The sequence below is a fragment of the Bison bison genome, unplaced genomic scaffold (assembly GCF_000754665.1).
Source record: "Bison bison bison isolate TAMUID 2011002044 unplaced genomic scaffold, Bison_UMD1.0 scf7180017863946, whole genome shotgun sequence".
Classification (NCBI taxonomy): domain Eukaryota; kingdom Metazoa; phylum Chordata; class Mammalia; order Artiodactyla; family Bovidae; genus Bison; species Bison bison.
The window spans coordinates 1,391,132-1,400,633 of record NW_011494518.1 but is presented as its reverse complement, the minus strand read 5'-3'; positions in this window follow the sequence as shown (position 1 = coordinate 1,400,633).

The following is a 9,502-nucleotide window of genomic DNA, read 5'->3' as shown; positions in this document are numbered from 1 at the left end:
TACATATATATAGTCTTAGCTATCATGTTGCATTCTGTATTATTTCCTTTTGCACCATACAAGCTTTACTGATATCTACTTCACTTCAGTGCTACTTGGAAAATGTATTTTGTAAATTTGTAAAGACACACACAAGCACAATTTACTTTTTGGCCATTTATCAAAAGACACATATATAGGAGTTAAAATTTTCTATTTGCATATGCTTAAGCCAGCATATGATAATATAAATGATAGATAAGATATACAATTATTGATATATAGAGAGATAAATGTTGGTATTTATACAAGATGCATATTTTTCTCCTTGTGCTTACTTATTTCACCTTCTTGAATAGAGTTAGCAATTGACCTGAATGCCCTTTATCTGCTTATCTGTCTGTGTGTGGCTTTTTGATTCCTAATGCAGGCTGCTGTCTATGGGGTCACACAGAGTCGGACACAACTGAAGTGACTTAGCAGCAGCAGCAGCAGGCTCCAGAAGAATAGGATTCTCTGGTTGTATATGGTAACTTAAGACAACAACAGAAGATCTTCAGCTTGCGGGTCCGGAGCGCAGTCCTAACTGCGCGGCGGAAGCTAGTCCTCTCTGTGTCCAGTCCACGTCCTTCCCTGGGCGGGGCTGCAAAAAAAAAGACAACAACATTTGGGGAGTGGAAATAACTTTAGTGACAATCTAATTGGGCCCTTTCATTTCAATAACAAAGAAGCTGTAAAATATACAAGGGCAGTTCCATGAACAGTTTCCTGTCTCATAAATCCCTGTATGGTTTCTAAAACTGGTTTTTAAAAAGTCTGCTGATTTTTATGTGAAGCAATGAAAAGGGTAAGAAATAGCTCTACAATCCACCAAATATGTGTGTGTGTGTGTACATGTGTGTGCATATGTGTGTATATATATACTTGAGATACATAGATATGAGACAGAGCTGAAATTATTTTTGTGTTGAATTAGTACTACCAATATTTTGGACAGTAATAAAAAATATGAGTCTAAGATTGATTTTTTTTTTTCACTTTCATCCACAGATCTAACGAGTTCCTTATGAACAACATGTGGTTTTAAAACCAAAATAGTTTTTCAAGTTTCTATAAACAGAGGAAATTTACTTTACTGGGTCAATATACTATGCAACTGTTATAAACAAAGCTTTTCAGTATGTACCCAAAATAGAACATCCGAGCTGCCTGCTGGACTTCCAATGCATAGATATGAGATGAAACTGAAATTTTGTATTTCTAGTATTATTCATTGTATTTTACTAATTCAAATTAGAATGACTTTCCCAACATTTCTTTGGGATTTTAAACAATTCAGGAAACTTTGCTGAATTAAATTCTTTCTCTTATTTTGCACCATTGTCCTCACAAAGCCATGTAGCCTCTTTCCACTGTTTGCATTCCTCCTATTTACTGATGATATTTTAGTGTCTAACGTTCTCTTGCCTCTTTTTTTTTTTAATTTTATTTTATTTTTAAACTTTACATAATTGTATTAGTTTTGCCAAATATCAAAATGAATCCGCCACAGGTATACATGTGTTCCCCATCCTGAACCCTCCTCCCTCCTCCCTCCCCATACTTATCTAGTCTACCAAGACTAGTCTGTGTTTTTCCAGTTTGCTCTGATTAAAAATAGGAAACAAAGCAAAAGAAAGATAAATGTAGGATTAAACTAAGTTTATTTCCCTTAGTCATACAGCCAAAGATTTTGCTCTCCTGAAAGCATCACTGTTGTATCATATAACTTCTGCTATATTCACAACATATTCTGTACGTTGCTTTGAAATTGTTTTCTGGTTTGAACTTTGTGCGTGTTGTCTGCTTAAATAGATCGCCAGCTATTCAAGAATAAGAGCACATCTTCAACTTCTTTAGTGTCTGCAGAGTGAGTACTTGGGACATGTGTACATAAATGTTTGTTGTGTGATAAAACTTTACCCATGATTAACCAATTTTACACTGTTTATTCACCATGTCTCTTTCTAAAATGCTTAGGAACTCGGCTTTTCAAGATGAGGTCATGCGTATGAAAGGCTTCAGATAAGATCCTGCTGTATAGCCCATTTACATGGCCTCTGACCTCCGACAATAGAAGAGAGTGATGCTGTAAGCTATCTGTGTGTCTTGTGAACCTTTGATATCTTTCATGGATCAGTTGTTAAATCATTCCTCTGCACAAATCCAATCTTCCAGATCAGATTTCTCATGAGATAAAATGTTGTCACATAATAACTATGTGCTCTGAGGAGAGAACGGTTTTATACCAGCTCCTTTATACCCTGCAACAAAAGAAGCAATTGTTTCTTCTTCTGAACTGAAGCATGAAATAGACCTAGTTTAAAAAGTTATAAAGTATCAATAGTTTCAGGAGTTGTAAAAAGACTTGGTATAAATGAAATTTCTCAAAATTGTCCCTCTACATCAGAAAATTTGCCCCAAACAATCCAGTCGGAAGAAACTTGTCTGTTGGATTTCTCTGTTAGACACCATTTTGTGTGGCATTTGGTACCTATTGGCTCAAGTAGTTATTTCTTGATCTGTTAATTTCCTAAAGGAGACATGGGACATTGCCAGAGGGAAGGAAAAATAGGCGATGTTTGGGATGGGCTAGAAGAAAGTTATTTTGAGACCAAACATGGAAGGTATTAAGCCCCAGGCAAGAAATTCTAATTTAATTCGGTTGAGTTGGGGGAGGAGCCTTTAGGGGTCACCAAGAGGGAAATTACATATTCATAGCTATAGAAAAAAATATATATATCTGCTTATGTATGTTGATATATTGAAAGGTGTCAAGGGGATAAAAGTATCAAGAGGATAAAGATCCCAAATCTGTCTGCCATGGTATGCATAGCATCTCTTAGTTATACGTAACAGGTGTTCAATAAATATTTGTTGGATGAGTGAATAAACCGAAGCAAGTAGAGATAGAAAATGCCACTTATTCACTTAGACAAACTTCCACATGAATCATTGACACTGAACTCAGATTTCTATACATAGTTTATTTCTATTGGTAATTGAAATACTGAGGGCAGAAGGAGAAGGGGTGACGGAGGAGATGGTTGGATGGCATCGTCCACTCAATGGACATAAGTTTGAGCCATCTCTAGGAGACAGTGAAGGACAGGGAAGCCTGGCATGCTACAGTCCGTGGGGTAGCAAAGACTCAGACATGACTGAGTGACTGAACAATGACAATTTATTTCTGTATAGATTGCATCATTAATGATGATGTTAAAAGAGAAGGATGGAGAAAAGGCTATATTTTTTTCAGTATTGATTATGTATTAAATACTATATTAGAGTGCTTTACTCACATTCACTTGTTTTCCCCAACCAACCACAGAAAGCTTAAAAGATTAAAAACCAAGTGTGTAAAACCAACAGACCATATAAGGTTTTGACTGGCAGTTGTGGCCAACACCTTCGATGCCCCACCCGTTGGGCCAGGTGAGCTCCCAGAGCATCCCCCAACACACCGCAGTTTCAGAAAGTTGGCAGCTTCCTTGCCAACACCTGCATCCTTCACTCCTCCTGAGGACTTCTTTGGCACCTGGAAATGTGCTTATCTGCAAACAGGTGCAACCCGTAAGTGTGGCAAGGTTAGCCCTCCACCAGTGGAGGGTGAGTCCTTGGATAAACATTCCAGGGTGGGGATTCTGAGGTATGTTTTCCAGTTTCTCAATAGACTTCAGGACCCATATAATGAAGAGAACATTATTCCATTTAAAAAAAAAAAACGATCTGATCATTGATATTTATATTCAAGCATCAGGATATTTGGACTATTATTACATATCAGGATAAAAGAGCTTCTTGTTTCACGTTGGGACCTTTATTACTGTAGGAAAAAATCTCTTATGTCTTAGTTCAGATCCCCCAGGAGCAGATCTTAAGATAAGCACTTGGGGGCAGTCATTGTATTGGGAGAAAGGTAGCACTTTAGAAGACTGGGTTAGAGGGAGGCAGGAAGAGATGACAAATGTTTTCTTTATGCATCACTAATTGTTTTACATGGTACAAGCTTTACTCTATTGATTTAAAAATATCTATTAAAGAAAAAGTTTAAAAGTTAAAAAAAAAATCTTGAAAATTACTTGTCGGACATGTCGATCAGACCTATCTCTAGAACCCAGCCAGCATTATCTGAACACATTCTCCTCTCCTTCCCTCTTCCAATTCTTTTTCTGGTTGCTTTTTTTCTTTCCTTTATTTTTTCTTGATGCTACCGTTTTCTGGCCTAAAAACATGCATCAGATTTTACTTCCTCATATGAACTGCACCTGACAATTTGTGTCAATTTTTTCCCAGTCTGTTATATCAGTTCTATCATTTTCCCGGTTCTACACTCTACCCAAACTAAGGTCCCAACGCTGCTCTTTATACCTACATCATTTGTTACCAACCAGCTCTTCCTTCTTTCCCCCAGATATACGACATTCACATTGGACTATATTCTCTGGTTCTCTATTGGACTGTATCCTCTGGTTCTAAATTGTAGCATCTCTCTCCTAATAAATTAAAATCTGACTGAGAGAAGAACCCATGTTTTATAGTGATCTTTGAGTCTGCCAAATGACACCGTTTTGTGTAAAATAATTCATGAACAAAAACTTGTGAAAATCCAGATTTCTCTCATCTGGTTATGAGATGAGAGAAATCTGGATATGAGATGTCTCTCAGTTTATTACCGTAAGGATGTAAGAAGCCCAAATCATATCAAGAGCCATTCAAAAAACTTCTGATTGTACACCTGCTGTTTGTCAGGCAGCAGGTCAGGCGAACTGCGTAACAACACAACACGCATGTTCTGCTTTTGTGCTCTAGAGAGAAAGACAAAGTGAAAACAGAAAGGCATCTGTGACTATAAAGAGCTCTGAAGAGAACAAACAGCATGGTCTGCCATGCGGTAACCTATTTTAAGTGGGTGAGCAGGAACATTGTCTGTGAGAAGGAGACCTTTTAGCTGAGATTGAAGAAAGAGAGGAAGCATATGAAAAGTCAGAGGTTGTGTGTCCAGGCAGAGGGGACAATATCGGTAAAGGCCCAGAAGGTGGAAAAAAAAAAAAAAGAACCTTGATGCACTTAAGGAAATTAAGGATTACTTCACCCAATCATGTGGGTGAAGAAAGTGAATCTGGGGCCTGTGACCCAGTGAGTCACAGGCAGTGTAGTCAGATATCAGATCTGAGGCCAGTCCTTGGAGGCCTTGTTAAATGTGGTTTATACTAGAAGAGGATGGAAAACTACTTAAAAGATTTAAGCAAGGGAGTAGCATGCATGCTTTGATTTAGAATTTAAAAATTTCACTTTAGTTTCTGTGTAGAAAATTGATGATGTGGGGAGGGACAAATAGGGAGATCAGGTCTCTGGTTATGGAACAGCTCAGATGAGATTACTGTACTTGGAAGAGGGTAATAGCAGGGCAGAAGGAGCTCATCAAACAGATGGGCTGGAGATACTTTCTGAAGGTTGATAATAGGACTTAATTACCGATGGATTAAATGTAGGGAATAGAAGAAGAGAGGGAGGATTCAAGAATTACTTTCCTTATTTCTAGACTGAACTGCTGGGCAGATACTGTTTTCAGGAAAAACCAGGTAGAGAAATAGTTGAAATATGGTTTACAATTCAGTGTTAGATAGTTATGTGTACCATGCCCATTAGACATCCAAGGAGAGATGTCAAGTAGGCAGTAAGACTCTGGAGCTGAGAGAGAGGTCTAGGCTGGAGACATGAATTTGGGAATCTTGATGGTATTTAGTGGGATTATTTAGCTGGTATTTAAAGATACAGGAAATGGGGTAGAGCTCTTAAAGAAGAAGGAGGGAAACAGAGCTTAGAATGGAGCCCAGGGGCTTCGCAATACGTAGGGGGGAGAGAAAAAAGCCAGCAAAGGAAACTCAAAAGTGGTCAGAGAGAAGGAGGGAAAGAGCTCAAAAAAGTGTCATGAGAAGAGAGTCTTTCAAGAAGGAGAAATAGTCTTGGTAACAGCTGAGAAACTGGGTGAATCTATATAGGAATCTTCTCTACTGGGGAGGATTTCTTACCAGGGGTAAAAACCACTTGTGTTTATCTTTTACGCTTATTTGAGACCTTAACACATCTTTTAGCACACAGTGGGCACTTGAAGCATATTAATCAATGCCACATTGATTGAATGACTATTTCAGTTCACTTGAGAGTGTGGGATAGGCATGAACAGTTTTAAAAAAGTCCTTCTCTTATCCTGCCCCCACCCGTCACCTGATTCTCATACTTGCCAGCAAAACTGCTGACTGGGGAGACAACAGTGTCTTCAGACTCTGTCACAGCAGTGTTAAACACCCTTTATTCCTCCTGATTTAGGAAAAGTAAACTGGTCTCCAAGCCTTGTAGGAAAAAAAAACTCGGGGCTACCATAGTGGACAAGGTCATATATGGCTGTTTCTGAAAATGTCATGAAATCATAACCATAATCACATAGAAATAAGTTCCTGCCTCATCAAATGCTCTACTGGCCACTACTCTTAATTACCCTGTGAAACAATTGTGTTGAGTGAATTTCACTGCATAAGATTTTGGTGAAAGAAGGGAAAGAAAGAGGTCAGAGTTCATATCAGTGGCTCCAATGCCCCTGGCGCCAGGAGGATGTAAGTAGAAGGACCTTTGATATATCTGCTTCCCAGGTCGAACTAGAAACTTTGTGAATCTGCCTGCAGTGCAGGAGACCTTGGTTTGATCCCTGGGTCAGAAGATCCTCTGGAAGAGGGCATGGCAACCCACTCCAGTATTCTTGCCTGGAAAATCTCATGGGACAGAGGAGCCTGGGAAGTTACACAGTCCATGGGGTCGCAAAGAGTCAGACATGACTTAGCAGCTAACACTTCTTTAGGTCTCAACTAGAAATTTTGTGGCAGCAAGCTAGAGGTATTGCTTATTTCAGAATGATGAGCTAATTGTAGAATTGGGTTGAAATTGGCATGTCAGTCTACCCCAAAACAAATATGCCCTGAGTGGAAAAACAGCAGGATCATTTACCATGGGCCCTTAAAGCTACTTTTCTGGAAGCCATTTCATTTCATGCTTACAATAGATTTATCACTCACCATTATTTGCCTTTTAATTACCTTATTGAAAATAAGAGAGGATTACTAGTCCCCTTGTTTTATCTGTTGAGAGAAGAGTAAAAATAATTGGGTTGGGTTTGGTTAGAATATACTAACACTGCACAATATCTCAAACTCCACCTGTTTAAAATTTAATCTACCATTGCTCCATACAGTCTCTCTCTCTCTCTCTCTCTCTCTCTCTCGCACGCGCGCACACACACACACACACACACAGACATGTATAACCTTATTCCCCCAGTGTTTTTCTCTGTGAATTAGCAACATATTCCCAGATCCCAAACTTGAAACTTGGGCATCCTGACTCCTTTGTCTCAGCCCCACATTCGTATTTACCAATACTGTCACCTAATTCTGTTGTTATTTAGTTGCTAAACTGTGTCCGACGCTTTGCAACCCCATGGACTATAGATAGCCTGCCAGGCTCCTCTGTCCATGGGATTTCCCAGGCAAGAATACTGGAGTGGATAGCTATTCCTTTCTTTAGGGGATCTTCCAGATCCAGGGATCAAACCCAAACCCTTGTCTCCTGCATTGGTAGGTGGGTTCTTTACCACTGAGCATTAGGGAAGCCCCAGTCACCAAATTTTGTTGGGTTCTATCCTCAGCTATCTCTTGAAACTCTTTTTTCCTGCTCCTTCCTAGCTCAGGCCACTCTCATCTCACCACTTACTACTGCAGTAGCCTGCAAAGTTAGGCTTTCTGTCTTCAGTTTTGTCTTCACACTTCTGAAACCCACAGCTGACCAAGACCAGTCCTCCAACAGCTGCCTACTAGCTCCAGCATAGAATTAAAAATTCTTAAACTGGTTTAGGAGGTTCACAACGTGTCCCCACCTCCCTAGTCAACCTCATATGGTACTATCCTGCCTGCGGGCCGCTAACCACTCCAGCAAAGGCCGTCTCTTCCCATTCTTCTCTCTGGCCCTGCTGCCCTTCATCTTTTCTCTCAAAGTGGTTAGCCTAACAACAGTGCTTCTCCTTCAACTCTAAGTGTCCATAAAACATCCAGAACTTTCTCCAGTCAATAAACATTTGTCTGTCTACCACCTAGCTGAAATTTTTCCTGAAAACTTGTCCTGCCTTGTTCACTATGGCATCCTGTGGGCCTGGCAAAATGCCTGCTCAATTAATATGCTAAGTAAATAAACAAGTATTTTAATCATGCATCTACTTTTACAACTTGAGAGGTACTATTTCAATATGGTTTTAATGCGCACACACACTATTTGATGAAAGCTTTTTCTTCTTTTGTTTTTATTTTCCGTTCCCCTCTCTAGGGGATCTTCCCGACCCAGGGATCAACCCCTGGTCTCCTGCATTGCGGGCTATTTATCATCTGCCCCACCAGGGAAACCCAACTAATAACCAGACCTGCATCTCCTGCAAATACCACCCTAATCATCTATGGCTACCCAGATGCACTGGAAAGAAACCTGAGATACACCTGGCTTAATTAGGACGAGAGTCAAACCCAGTTTCGTGTGGTGTGCTGTGGTTCCCCAGCACATTTTCAGAGGCTCATTATGGTGTCGTCTTGACCTAAGCCCGGATGGCTCGTGTATCCCGTGGACCTGAGCGGATGTGTGGAAAGGGGCCGCATCACGAACCGGAGGGAAGAATCAGTCGAAATGAGGCAAGTCAGTGTTTGCTTACCCCAACCTGGCCCTTGAACGCAGCCACAACCTGAACCGTCTGCCCCTCCCTGCCTTTCAGCTAGAGCCACTGCTCCAAGCAAGCAGCCCGGACTAAAGAGGAAGTAAGGGGAGGAACGAAGTGGAAGTCTTAAATACTATAACGTCTTTTTCACCAAAATGTATCTTGGGCACCTTCAGGGAGTGGTGTGTGTGTGTGTGTGTGTGTGTGTGGCTCCCTGGTTAATTTTTCTAGTGGTTGCTCATTAACCCCCCACCCCCCCACACCCCAAATCAGGTGTAGTGCTGAATTAGCAACGAAGGTTCAGGACAGTTCCTTCGCAGTCCATGCGGTGCCCAGGTTTGTGGCTGGCCTCTGGGCCACACCTGGCAGGCCGAGGAGCCTCAACGCTCATAGTGGGGCTCGCGCGGTCGGTAGGATTGAAGCCCCAACCGCGGTTAAAAGGCGAAGCCCTGGCCCCTTCCAGTTCAACTCCTGCAGTGCCAGGAGGCTCGGCCTGGGCGCGCGCTGCGCAGCCAAGGTCCCCTAGCGCCCCCTACAGTCACGCGTGCCAGGAGTCAGCGCTGGGTCCTGCGACTCCGCACCACGCCCGGTACCCCACCCAGAGGCCCGCGCCCCGGGACTCACGATCACCGCACCTCGCGGCCGCAGAAACCGGCGTGGGGCGCGGCGGGAGCGTCGCATCCCTTGCCACCTCGGATTGCTCCGCCCGCCGCAGCCCGACTTCCCCTCCCT